We start from the raw sequence: 13,297 nt of genomic DNA on the forward strand, positions 1-13,297 counted from the left end.
AACCCAAATTTGTCATATCTCCTCATTGTGGTCCTTATGCGAAATGTACATTGGAGGCAATACAACCATTCTGCAGTCAGCTGCAAATCTCTCACCTCTAAATTTTCTCAATAGCATTTTGCGAAGAGAAAGTCTTCTTCCCCTCACACTTCCCTCCATTACCAAATGATGAGACGTCATGCTTAAGGATTTGTCCTACCAACCAATCCCTTCTTATAATCAAGTTGTGACATAATTTTTTTCCCCAGTTTGATTCATTACCTGCTCACTGGTTACTCAGTTGACCCATGTAACCTTCAGGCACTGGAAAGTCCAGGATGGTATAACAATAATACAAAAACAATTATTGCTACTCACCACATACAGCAGGCATTGAGTCACAGACACACAGTGAAAAGATTGCTAAACTTTTAGCCTTCTCCAGAAGCAGAAAACAAAGACAAAAATGACTTGCATACACATGGATACTGCCTATGGCTGCTCGGACCCTGACTGCAGAATCTGCCAGCATCTAGCATGAGCAGCAATCTGGAGTGAGTGGTGCGGATAAAAAGGAGGCATGAGGCGGGGAGAGGGTGGCAGGGTAGGGGTGGTGGAAGATGATGGGCAGCTGTGGGAGCAAGTATGGATGTTGGGGGGATAGTGCCGCTAGGTGCAGAGTCAGTAGCTGCGCTGTACCCCAGGGGGACCACAAGTCTTTTGTGGCTACATAAGCGATGTGAATGGGTCCCCGAGCTATTGCAGCTTTTATTCTTTACCAGGCTGCTGTACCTTCCCCTTCCTTCTCCATCCCTATCCGTCTTCCTTTCCCTTTGCCCCTTCCTTTCCCTCTCCCGGTGTTGTTCTTCATGTCGGCCCAGCTATCCTTGTGACTTTGCTTCATCTTGTGATTTTGGTTGGTTGCTTTTCCTCCTCTATTTTGGCTTTTCTGTTTTGGTCCCCCTCCGGCGTTTGACTTCCATCTCTAAATTTGAAATCTGTAGTGTGAGCCAGATGGGGAAGAACTCCCTCCCTAGCATCTTTGGTGTAGGTTCCTCTCCTCTCCTCTCCTCTCCTCTCCTCCTCCTCCTCCTCCTCCTCCTCCTTCTTGCCCTCTACCTTTTCCCCCCTTCGCTTTCCTCCCTGCCATAGCCCTTTTGCCTCCTTGCTAGGTCACCAGCTTGGTAGTTAGTCTGTGTGGTAGGGCTGTTGTGTACCCATCTGGGCCCGCTGACACCACAGGGATCACACTGCTGGGACCTGTCCTGTGAACGCCTTGTGAAATCCGAACACCCAACGACGACTGTCCTCCAAGTGGCCGTTGCTGTGGCTGAGTGATGCTCATAAGGCGAGCCCCTGTTCAGAGTAGGTTATATGTGGGCAGATGTTTGGCACATGAAAGGTGTTAAACTCTCTGACCCCTCGTCTGTGGCCGTGCCTCTTTCTCAACATAGTTCTGTCTCAGTTCCTGTTTCTGCCTTACCCTCCTTGTTTACCCCCTGGGAGGAGAGCCAGGCCCAATGGCTTGGGGTGAAACCCTTTCCTCGGTTCCTGGTTTGTACCAGGACCAATGGGGAGACTTTTGCCGCCACCAAACCCCTTTTCTTTGTGGACCAAATTGAGGACAATTTCAGTGCAGTTGAGTTGTTAAGCAAGGTGAGATCTGGCGCTCTACTTATAAAGACACCTTCTGCCAGTCAGCCAGCCTGCATCTGTGACTGCAACCGTTTAGGAGACATCCTCGTGATTATCGCTCCTCACAACTCACTCAGTATGACACAGGATGTAATTTTCTATAGGGACCTTCTCCTCCAGTCCGATGATGAAGACAGGGCAAATCTGGAACAATGTGGTGTCCATTTTGCCCGGCATGTCCAGAAAGGTCCTAAGGACCATTATGTAGACACTGGGGCTTTCATCCTGGCATTTGATGGGGATAAGCTGCCCGAGAAGGTCAAGATAATGGTGTACAGATGTGACGTGAAACTGTACATTCCGCCTCCCATGTGTTGTTTCCGTTGCCTCAAGTTTGGCCACATGTCCTCGCAAGGGTTTGGCCGCATGTCCTTGCAAGGGTTTGGCTGCATGTCCTTGCAATGCGATACCCCTCCCATCTGTGGTGACTGTGGCTGCCCTCTTCATGTGGGGAGGCCTTTCAGCCCCCCCTCCCCCTTACCCCCATCCTGCCCCCCTTCCTTTCCCTCACCCTCAGTGCCTTCTGTCCCTTCTCCTCCAGGAACTGCTCCTACTCATCCTCCTCCTCCACCAGGGAAGACATCCTATGGATGGGGCTCCCTCTTGGAACACCCCTCCCAAGTGTTTGTAGTACAGGAAGCTTGCACCCTCAGGTCGAACTAGAGACCCACGCTCCAAGGGCTCCAAAGCCACTATCTCTCTGTCCAATCACGACATCACTGCCACTTGCTCCCTTACTGATAATGCCTCCTCCCTCCCTCCGAGGAAGAAGAAGAAGAAGAAGCAATGCAAGTCAAAGGACTGGGCTTCCAGGAGGCTTTGCCCCCTTCTCCTCATCCTGAATCAGACCCAGTTATGCCACCCCATTCTCATTGGTGAAGACCACCGACCAAGTGATGTGACGTCCTCTCGGCTTCTTTATGTCTCACCTGGACTCTCACCACTTGATAATCCAGTGGAATTACAAAAGATATTGCCATCACCTATTGGAAATAGAAGGCCGTGTTTCCTCCTACTCTTTTTTCTTGCTCTTCAAGAAACGCACTTCATGATACCCACTCTCCAACATTTCGTGGTTATCGTGTTTTCTGTCTGAGCCATGCCAGCTCCGGACAGCGTCTGGAGAGGTCTGCAATTTGGTTTGCGTTGATGTCATTAGTGACTGGATCCACCTTCATACCAGCCTGGAAGCAATACGATTAAAGTGCAGATGACTCCAGCAATCACCGTTTGCAATGTGTACCTCCCTCCAGGGTGCTTCATCCACCTCTGGGGGAGAGCCACTTCGTCGGGTAGGGGTCTTCTGCTCGACCAACTTATTGCAGACTTTGTGTCTTCTCAATGACAGTTCCCCTACCCACATCAGTGCTGCTCATGGCACCTTTGCTGCTATTGATCTCACAATCTCCTCCCTTCTCTTGTGACTTCCCTACATCTGTCACTCCAAGATGATCTTTGTGGCAGTGACCAGTTTCCAGTGGTTCTATCATTCCCTTGCCGTCGCCCGGCAGCCGTGCCCCCACATTGACCATTCCGTAGGACCAATTGGCCTTTATATACGCCTGCTGTATACTTCCACACCTCTCTTTTGAATTGCATTGATGCAGTCGTGCAGGGCATCTCTGCCACTATTCTTCATGCTGCTGGCACTGCTGTTCCTCTATTCAGAGATCTCGCTCATATCCCAGTCTCGCACATTCCGTGATGGACCAAGGACATAGCAGTCAGTCCTGGACTGCCAACGGGTGCTGCAGCGATTTAAACAACTACCTTCACAGTCCATCCTCCTCACTTTGAAGTGCTCCTTGCTAAGGCTTGTTACCTTATTAAGCGGAGTAAAAGGGAATGCTGGGAGTGCTACCTTTGCTCCCTAGGGATGTATGCCGCTTCATTGCAGGTTTGGTCCAAGCTCTGTAGCCTTCTGGGCCACCAGTGACAGTCAACTGTCCAAGGTCTTTATCTTCCAAGATGCTCTGTCTAATGATTCATATGTACTTGCAGGACACTGTGCAACACACATCGCAACCACATTGGTGTCCTCTTCATATCCTGCTTCCTTTCTCTGGCAGAAACACTGAGTTGAACAGACCACTCCCTCTGTTTCAACCCTCACCAAGCTGAACTCTATAATGAACCCTTCACTGAATATGAATTCTCACAGGCTCTTACCTCTTCACATGACATGGCCCCAGGCCCAGATTCCATCCACAACCAGATGATGCAACACTTGGATGTTACACAGAGGCAGTATCTACTCAGGGTCTTCAACCGCATTTGGCTCACAGGTGCCTTCCACTCACAATGGCGAGACAGTACAGTTATCCTAGTCCTTAAGCTGGGAAGAACCAAATATCTCTCGGCAGCTACCGCCCGTTTAGCCTGGCGTATGCACTTTGTAAACTTCTGGAGAGGATGGTTAGCTTTCGATTATGTTGGGTACTCGAATCTTGGACCTCTTGTCCTCGTATCAGTGTGGCTTCAGAGAAGGATGATCTCCAACTGACCATTTACTCAGAATGGAAACTGCAATCCGACAGGCTTTTACTAACTGCTGGCACCTTATTGCGGTCTTTTTGGCCTACATAAGGCATACAATATGGCTTGGTGCCATCACATTTTAGTTACCCTCCATGACTGGGACTTTCGTGATCCCCTTCTGATTTTTATTCGTGAGTTTTCATCCCACTGCCTCATCTAATTGGCACTTCACTCAGCACCCCTCAGATTCAGGAGAACGGTATCCCACAGGGTTCGATATGAAGTGTCACACTCTTCCTCATAACCATCAATGAGCTTGTAACCTCTGTTGGGCCTCTGGTTATCCTGGCATTGTATGTTGACAATTGTTGCATCTGGTGCAGCTCCCAATTGATAGCGTCTGCTGAGTTCCAGTTCCAAGGCACCATCTGACTGAGCTCTGTGAGGGCTACCTCCAATGGTTTCCAGTTTTCTCCCCCCAAAACACCAGTTACGCATTTTTGTTGTCAACCCATAGTACACTCCAAACCAAAACTTTATTTAGGTGACAAGCTCCTAGATGCTGTAGCACAGTCATGTGTCTTGAGTCTTAGTTTTGATAAAAAGCTGACGTGGCTGCCCCATATTGGCCACCTAAAGATTACATACATGTGGAAGCTTAATGCTCTCCGCCTCCTCACTCACACATCTTCGAGTGCAGACCATGCTACTCTTCTCCATATTTACCGTGCCTTGGTGTTGTCCAGACACCTTTACCATGCCTTGGTGTTGTCCAGACTAATTTATGGAAGTCTGGCTTATGGCTCAACTCAACGGCACCTTCCACTCTGAAAACTCTTGATCCTCTTCTCCATTGCGGGTTGTGTCTGGCTATCCTGTTGACAGTCTCCTTGCAGAAGCAGGGATTCATCCCCCCCTCCCTCCCCCCCCCCCCCCCCTTACAAATATGATGAAGCCAATTCCTGGTTTCTTGCACAATTGCCATTTACAGATTCCTTGACCATTCTGTGTACCGTGTTCTCTTTGCAAGCGAGGGACGGTAACACCCATGGGTGGGATAGCCTGTTGAAATGCATCCCACTTCCTTCTCTTGGGATCTCCATCTTCACTCACTGGAATGCACCCTGTATCTTTTGTCTCAAACCCCCTGCCCCCCCACCCCCACCCTTGGATGGTGTCTAGGCCATGGAATAGGACCAACCTATTCTAGGATTGTAAGGTCTCTGTTGCCTCTATGGTATTCCAATGTCTTGTACGTTCCATCCTTGCAATTCCAGGGTGCTACCATCGTCTACACTGGTGGCTCTAATACAATAGATAAAGCGGGATATGCTTTCACATCTCCTATTGGCTTAGAACACCATTAATTGCTGGAATCATGTAGTGCGTTCATAGAAGAGCTGCTAGCCATTACCAGGGTGCTCCATTTTGTTACTCAGGCCTCCCTCCACAGTGTTTTAATGTGTACTGACTGAATGAGCAGCCTGCAGGCAATCGACCAGTGCTACTCTTGTCATCCTGTGGTTTCTGCTATCCATGACCTTCTCTGCTCCCTTGGCTGTGCCGCCTGCTCAGTTGTCTTTCTCTGGGTCCCAAGTCATGTGGGTATCCCAGGGAATGAACTGGCTGATCGTTTGGCTAGAGAAGTCAATACTCACCCATTGTTCCCTTTCATGCCTCCACCTGCAGATATGTGGATCTATGTCAGATCTTTTTTTGCCCAAAAGTGGGATGACAACTGGTGTGCTACTGCTCTCAACAATAAACTCCGTGTTGTGTCTAGACAAGACAGCCTAGACACAATGAGAGGAAGCCGAAAGACACGCGCTAAGCTAAAGCAGGAAGGCGTGAGGTCTGAAACAGGATACGTAATGAATGCTATAAAGAAAAGTACGTAGCTTCTGGAATACTTAACTTTAATCCATCCTTTTGGTACATCTGGAGATTGTGGCGATACAAGTGAGACTCTTTAGTTACATGCAATGTTACTAATGGCGCCTTGCTAGGTCGTAGCCATTGACTTAGCTGAAGGCTATTCTAACTATCTGCTCGGCAAAGGAGCGAAGCTTCGTCAGTGTGCATCGCTAGCTACGTCGTCCGTACAACTGGGGCGAGTGCTATTCCGTATCTCGAGACCTGGCGCTCGGTCTGCGATCACACAGTGGCGACACGCGGGTCCGACATGTATTAATGGACCGCGGCCGATTTAAAGCTACCACCTAGCAAGTGTGGTGTCTGGCGGTGACACCACATTCCTCCCCCGCAAATCGGCGAACGGTCGTGTTATAAGGCTTCCGCCCGCCGTGGGGAGGACCCCATGTTGACGTATGCGATGAGGTGGGGAGCCTAACAACAGGCGAGGCTGTGCCACCCGCACCCGGCCATTTGGTCCGAGGGGATCTAGGAAACGCCTGAAAACCTAGTCCAGGGTGCACGTCAACATGCGGTGTATGCGCCCGTAAAGAGACAGGAGGGGCCGAAGGGTCGACCTCCATTGCGTCGGGGTATCCGACGCGCGATGACGACGTCATGTGGTCCGGAGCGGGCAAGAGTTCCATGGCGGAGGACAGCTGGTCACGGGAAGTGATCGGCGGCGCGCGACCCAGGGAGGCACATGGCGGTTGCAGCGAAGCATCCTCTGCGGGTGGCGCCGGCGGGAGACCAAGCGGCGGTGGCGGTGGCGGCAGCGGCGGCGTCGGCGTCGCGTCGCCATGTGGCAAAATGGAAGGCATCGTCGGTAACACCTGGGGATGAGGTGAGCCAGTAGATGGGTCCCCAGGGCGCTGACCGGACGGCACCGTCGCTGAAAGCAGACGGGGAGCGGCAGAACTCGTGCGACGACAGAGGCGCAGCTGATTGAGATGCCGACACACCTCACCAGAGGCCCCCAAAACCAAATACATCGCGCGGCCGAGGCAGCGAAGAATGTGCCCTGCGAGCCAACGCTGTGAACCGCGATAGTTGTGATAGAGTACAACATCGCCTGGAGCAAAAGCAGGAGTCTGCCGCTGCACAGGAACCTGATGCGGCGGATGCAGCAAAGACATCAAGGTTCGATGAGGACGACCGTGGAGCAACCCAGCCGGCGAGCGACCATCGCGAGGCTGAGAGCGATACGAAGACAAAAAGAGCAACAACGCGTCCTCCTGAGAATGCGACTCTTTTAGCTTCAACATCTGTGACTTGAAAGTCCGGACCAATCTTTCAGCGGCACCGTTTGACTGAGGCGAAAACGGCGCGGATGTCAGATGTTGAATACCATTGGCCTGGCAGAATGACTGAAATTCTGCGGACATGAATTGTGGGCCATTGTCGGAAACAATAGTCTGCGGAAGACCTTCAATGCAAAAGATAGCAGACAACGCTTGGATGGTGAAGTGATGACCTTACAAGAAATCATGGAACTTAGTAACACCAAAGACGAGAGCCAAAACTTCTTTCTCTATCTGCGAGTAATTTCTTTGCGCAGATGAGAGCAATTTGGACGCAAAGGCAATAGGGCGATCGTGCGATCCATCTTTGTGCGCAAGCACAGCACCGATCCCGAAATCCGATGCATCTACCATCAACAAAAGGGGTTTCTGGGGATCGAATGGCGTAAGGCAAGTATTAGAAAGCAACGCCGATTTCAACTGGCGAAAGTCGCGTTCGCGTTCCGTCGTCCAGTCGAACGGAACACCTGTACGGCTTAAGCGATGAAGCGGAGCTGAAATGGAAGGGGCATTGTGCACATTCACTCACACCTTGTGATTCTAAATCGTGTAATGTTCTTGCGACCTCATCACGCAATGCGTGAGGAACATTGCGCGCTCTGAAAAATTTCGGTTGCGCGTTGACTTTCAGTTCCAAATGTGCTTCATAGTGCTGAGCGCAACCTAAGCCCAGTGCAAAAATGTCTGCAAATTCTTCACACAGACGAGAAACACTGTCTGAAGACACAGTCTGATTCACTGATAGGACCTGATTTACTATAGACATGTTAAACAATTGAAATAAATCTAAACCAAACAAGTTCACTGCAGTAGAAGAACGAAGAACGTAAAATGACACAAGTTGTGTTTGTCCCTTGTATGTTGCAAGAAGAGTGCACTGTCCTAACACAGGGATATTCTGACCTGAATAACTATGTAACTTAACATTTGAGGCGCGCAACGGAGGTTTGCCCAGTTGTTTGTACGTGTCGTGATTGATCAATGAAACAGCAGCTCCGGTATCGAGCTGGAATGCTATCATGTGGCCATGAATGTCCAAATCTACAAAAAGTTTATTGTCCTTCTGACGACAAGAGCGACTGTCTCGTGCAATTTGAACTGATACAGGTGCAGCATCACTTGCTAATTGACGTGATTTCCGGCGACGTCGACACACACTTTGTGTGGGACGAACACAGTCACTGTTAGAGACAGTGGCACTGGACGAAGTGGAATTAACTACATGAATGTCCATGGGCGAAGGTTCACGAGCCTGAGTATTCTTGCTCCGATTCCGGCGCGAAGCAAAGGGCCTGAAATGGTTGTGATTGTCTGATCTGAGCTTTTTCTGGCAAACACTTTGAACATGTCCTTTCTTATTACAGAAAAAGCAAATAGCTTGGCGTGATGGGCAATGTTCACGCGAATGTCTAGTAGCACACCGCGGGCACGATTTCACTGCATATGTATGCTTACGCGGCACACCTGGTTTAGAGCGTGGCGGCAGCAGCGTGGACGTGCGCGAGGGCAGTTTATCGGTCCGCGCAGCGCACCCGGCGGGCTGATTAATGTTACACACGGCTGGCGAAGTTGCAAATGATTTCTGAGCAAAGTCAAGCGTGTCTTGTCTATCCAATATGTCTATCACTTGTGGAAGGGAGGGATTGACGAGTTTCAAAATCTGTTCCCGTATGCGAACATCAGAAACGTTCTGTGCTATTGCATCACGTACCATTGTATCTGAATAAGGGAGTCCACATTCACACTCAAAAGCACAATCCCTTGTAAGGCCTTGCAATGTTGCAACCCACTCCCTATTAGTCTGACCGGCCGTATGTTTTGTACGAAAGAAAGTATACCTTTTTGCAACTACATTAACTGTTTCCTTGAAATAGGCATCTAAAGCAGACAAAATTTCTTCGTAGGACAGAGTTGCCGTCGCGGCGGGGAAATAATTTCACTATCACACGGTACGTTTGCACCCCTACACACGACAATAAATGAGGCTGCCGCTCGTTACCTTGAATTCTGTAGGCGGCGAGATGAAATCCAAACTGGCGTGACCACTCCATCCATGTTTCCTTAGCTGGTTCGTAGGGACAAAATGGGGGTGCAACTGCATGTTGTGGCTGCGGTAGCGATGAAGCGGCGGCGGCCGCATCGTTTTGCAGTGCACGTTGAACCTGGACGAGCTGTCCAAGGGCATCCAATAACGCCTGCGTCTGCTGATTCTGCAAGCGATAAAATTTGGACAGTACATCTGGCGAAGCCATGACACAAGTAAATGTAAGCAATTAGAAAGAACAAGACCCTTTTCGGACTCTTCGCCAAAAATGTTGTGTCTAGACAAGACAGCCTAGACACAATGAGAGGAAGCCGAAAGGCACGCGCTAAGCTAAAGCAGGAAGGCGTGAGGTCTGAAACAGGATACGTAATGAATGCTATACAGAAAAGTACGTAGCTTCTGGAATACTTAACTTTAATCCATCCTTTTGGTACATCTGGAGATTGTGGTGATACAAGTGAGACTCTTTAGATACATGCAATGTTACTAATGGCACCTTGCTAGGTCGTAGCCATTGACTTAGCTGAAGGCTATTCTAACTATCTGCTCGGCAAAGGAGCGAGGCTTCGTCAGTGTGCATCGCTAGCTACATCGTCCGTACAACTGGGGCGAGTGCTATTCCGTATCTCGAGACCTGGCGCTCGGTCTGCGATCACACAGTGGCGACACGCGGGTCCGACATGTACTAATGGACCGCGGCCGATTTAAAGCTACCACCTAGCAAGTGTGGTGTCTGGCGGTGACACCACACTCCGCATAATCGAGGAGAATTGGCGCTCTTCCTTCTGTTCCTCTCAGAAGGAGTCCACTGTTTTATGCCATATACACATCGGTCACACCAGGCTCACCCACTGTTTCCTCCTGCGTAACAAACCATCCTCACAATGTGGTTTTGGTGCCAGACTGACGGTATCCCATGTATTGGAGGAATTTCCCCCTCTTTGGGTATCATAACTTCCTTGTTTTATAGTTTGACTTCCCTGACTGGTTCCATGCATTTGTTGCAGACCCTCTTTCATCCGTGAGTAACCCCGGAACTGCAGGACTGATGACCTCTCTGTTTGGCCCCATAAATCCTCTCAATTAATCAGTCAGTCAGTCAATCAGTAGCTGTGCTGGGGAAAAGGGAAAGAGAGAAGGGGAAAAGGGTGTGCGATGTTCCTCTTATCTGTTGTTGGTGCTGCATTTATTTTACGTAGCTCGAAGTCTCTTATCTTGCTGTAATGAAATGTTATTCTGTAAACATACTATGAAGGATAGTACCAAATGATTTAGACCAAGCAATAGATGAATTTTAAAACTGACTCCTCTCACTAATTTCACACTATAACTTTGTTGATTGCCAATTCCAGTTATGAAAATCGCAATTTAAACAGATAGAGAGATGTGCATCTCTTCCTTTGTAAACATATCCAGAAGAGAACTAATACAACCATTAATAATAGACACCATATTTGTTGAATTTCACAGTGGCATAAGCTTGAGAGACCAAGTAAGAAGGCACACAAAATAATTTGTAGTTAGATCACTAGAATTAATAACACTGTCCCGTAGGTAGTGTTTGTAGAATATTAGCACCCAGAAGTTACATGTTTACTATTTCACGCAAGATGTTGAGGATCAAATATCTTTCACAGCTGCAGACTCCTTACATTAACTGACATACTATTGTCATCCAAATGTTTGGTTACCATGGACTCTTAACATGATCTGACTGGGAAATGTTACTCAGTTACTCACCAGTTGCAGATCCTAAGCTGCTTAAATGTTTGTTGTTTACTTCCTGACCACAAACTTTCACTTTAACTGAAATGGAGATGTGTCTATCTAAAGACAGGTGTAAGAATATGATGTAATTTCTGAAACTATGTAACACTGGAACCACTGACATGTGGTCTAACATAGAACTGTGGCTGGGTCACTTATGACCCAGGTATCTTTCCCTTTTATCATCTTGTTTCCAGAGATTATTGTGGCTACTAATGCACCTATTCTTTGAAGTGCCGGATATTTTGTTCTAAAATCAACAAAAGTAAAGTAGCTTTTCTTACATTATCAATTATTATTTAGAAAACTTACACACATTTGCTGTGTGCCTTTTTGGGTAGCATCACGTAATGAGCACAAATAATAGTCTTTTGGTGTGCCTTTATTGCAACCATTACAAGACAACATGTTCACATTTCTTGTCTCTCAGGAATATCTTCTGGAGTGATGCAGGTATTAATCTTCCTGATTGCTGTTTGCTTGATGGGGATAAGCTGCCCGAGAACGTCAAGATAATGGTGTACAGATGTGACGTGAAACAGTACATTCCAGCTCCCATGTGTTGCTTCCGTTGCCTCAAGTTTGGCCACATGTCCTCGCAATGGTTTGGCCACATGTCCTCTCAAACAGCATGAGAAATGTGTTAACGAAAGCATTATATTTGTCATCTATTTAATTCACCTGCAATGTTCAGAAAATGATTATTAAATACTGTACATACATCTGACCTATCAGTAACAGAAATATTTTTACTACAAACTGACTTTATATCATCAACCATGTGCTTGCTGCTGACCTTAACGACTGACCATATAGTTTTAATTTTATCATGTGAATTAGCCATTCTATTTGCATACCACATACTCTTTGCCTTCCTAATAACACATTTAAGCACCTCACAATACTGTTTGTAATGGATTAGTGCAGCTTGATTGTGACTACTTCTAACATTTTGATATAATTCCCTCTTTGTTCTACATGATATCCTTATCCCACTAGTCAGCCACCTAGGCTGCCTTTTACTGCTAGTACCCATTTTAGAATGTCTAATGGAAAGCAACTCTCAAACAGCATGAGAAATTTTACATTGTTGGATGCTTTTTCCAGGTTGACAAATCATATGAATATGTCTTGATATTTCTTTAACCTTGCTTCCCTTATCAACCGCAGTGCCAGAATTGCCTCTCTGGTGCCTTTACCTTTCCTAAAGCCAAATGGATCATCACTTAGTGCATCCTCACTTTTCTTTTTCATTCTTCTGTGTATTATTCATGTAAGAACTTGGATGCATGAGCTGTTAAGCTGATTGTGGATTAATTCTCCCACTTGTCAGCTCTTACAATCTTCAGAATTGTGTGGATGATATTTTCCCAAAAGACAGGTGGTATTTCGCCACCCATCCATCCATGATTAGCCATTTTGTTGCCACTTCCCCCAATGATTTTAGAAATTCTGAATGTTATCTATCCCTTTTGCCTTATGTGATCTTTAAGTCCTCCAAAGCTCTCTTAAATTCTGATTCTAATACTGGATCCCCTGTCTCTTCTAAATTGACTTCTGCTGCTGCTTCTTCTTCTATCACATCAGACAACTCTTCCTCCTCATTTAGGCCTTCAGTGTACTCTTTCCACGTATCCGCTCTCTTCTGCATTGCATTGCACTCTTAATGTTACCACCCTTGCTTTTAATTTCACCGAAGGTTGTTTTTACTTTCCTATCTGCTGAGTCAGTCCTTCCAACGATCATTTCTTTTCGATTTCTTCACATTTTTCATGTAAGCATTTCGTCTTAGCCCCACTGCAGTTCCTATGCATTTAATTCCTCAGTGTCTTGAAGTTCAGTATTTCAATAAACATATTTGTACTTCCTTCTTTCATCAATTCACTGAAGTATTTCTTCTGTTACTCATCGTTTCTTTTCAATTACCTTCTTTGTACCTGTGTTTTTCTTTCCAACTTCTGTGACGGCACTTTTTAGAGGTGCCCATTCCCGTTAAACGGTTCTGCCTACTGAGCTATTCCTTATTGCTGTATGTATACCCTTAGAGATTTTCAGGTGTATCTCATCATTCCTTAGTAATTCTGCATCCCACTTCTTTGCATATTGATTCTTCTTAACTAAT

The 13,297-nt window shown here is 47.2% G+C and overlaps 1 protein-coding gene across 1 annotated transcript in view; it reads left to right on the top strand.

Annotated features, from left to right (window-relative positions):
- Window positions 1-13,297, top strand: part of LOC126483772 (endoplasmic reticulum transmembrane helix translocase) — a 193,491-nt gene that overhangs the window by 143,786 nt on the left and 36,408 nt on the right. The gene's annotated exons all lie outside the window — the stretch shown is intronic.

Source organism: Schistocerca serialis, chromosome 6, assembly GCF_023864345.2.
Source record: "Schistocerca serialis cubense isolate TAMUIC-IGC-003099 chromosome 6, iqSchSeri2.2, whole genome shotgun sequence".
Lineage (NCBI taxonomy): Eukaryota > Metazoa > Arthropoda > Insecta > Orthoptera > Acrididae > Schistocerca > Schistocerca serialis.